Here is a 1,357-nt window from a genome sequence, read left to right as displayed (position 1 = left end):
TGTCGTTGTCGATATACCCCTCCCGATAACTTCAACATGAGGGGAGGTCGATATACCCCCTCCCCGATAACATTATTTTCCCATGTATGTAGGTCGCGTCATTGTCGATATAACCCCCTCCCGGATAACTTCGACAAGAGGGACGGTCGATATATATACCCCCTCTCGACCGTGATAACTTATACCACGGGAGCACCCCCCCCCCTCGGCCCTCTCGCTCGACCAAAACTCTTGGGGACACCCAAACCCTAGAAAAAAATGATGTTGGTCTCCCTACCGCCGCGCCCCTACCCGACAAACTCTCTTGAGGCCACCCAAATTTACCAAGTTAAAAGAGTGTTGTCGTCGAGGCCACCCCAAACCCTTGAAGCGTTGCGGAGGCCATCCCAAACCCTTTAAGCGTTGCCGAGGCCACGCCAAACCCTAGAGAAGCAGCGTCAAGGCCACTAATATGATTCCTTATTGTGATTATATTAGCTAGCTAGTTCTACGTTTGCCACTATAATATATCCAGCTGTCATGTTTGAATAATAATTGCCATGTTGTAAATATTTGCAGAAACTATGGAGCACCCCCGAGACGAAGACACAGAAGAGATGTTGGGGGACATATCGCAAAAGGAAGTGATGTCGTTGCGTCGTTTCTCAACGACAACGATGGTCTAGAAGGACAGGGTAGTGAAGAAGAAGGTTATGATTATGATGGCTCTGGTGACCCAATGCCGGTACAAGAAGAAGTAGACCCTCATGACGGCTCCGGTGACCGAACCAAGTCCGGCTAGGTATATATATTAGTTAAGCCTGTGTTGACTAGCTAATTGATGCATTCATTGTTTTCGTATGTACATGTATTAATTAACTCTCGTCTTTCTTCTTTTCTCTAGCCCTCCGGATTGAGCACAACTTCAGTAAAGAAACGAGGCCTGAAGAAAAAGTTGCGCTCGGATAAAAGGTTTGAGATCACAGCAATCGCGCGTGATGGAAAGCCGATTGAACCCATCCGGACAAGGGATGCATTTCGTGCCCAGTGCAGGGTTCTTGTTAGGGACAAGATCCTGATACGTCTCCAACGTATCTATAAGATTGCTCCATGCTACTTTATCTACTATTTTAGGCAATATTGGGCTTTATTATCCACTTTTATATTATGTTTGGGACTAACCTATTAACCGGAGGCCCAGCCCAGATTTGTCGTTTTATGCCTATTTCAGTGTTTCGAGGAAAAGGAATATCAGACGAAATCAAAACGGAACGAAATCAACTGGAGAAGTTATTTTTGGATGGAAAACAACCCAGGGAACTTGGAGTGCACGTCAGGGAAGATACGGGCTGCCCACGAGGGTGGGGGCGCCCCCCCC

This window comes from Triticum dicoccoides, chromosome 1B (genome assembly GCF_002162155.2).
Source record: "Triticum dicoccoides isolate Atlit2015 ecotype Zavitan chromosome 1B, WEW_v2.0, whole genome shotgun sequence".
Classification (NCBI taxonomy): Eukaryota; Viridiplantae; Streptophyta; class Magnoliopsida; order Poales; family Poaceae; genus Triticum; species Triticum dicoccoides.
The sequence above is the reverse complement of the archived record's forward strand: the minus strand, read 5'-3'. Positions refer to the sequence as shown.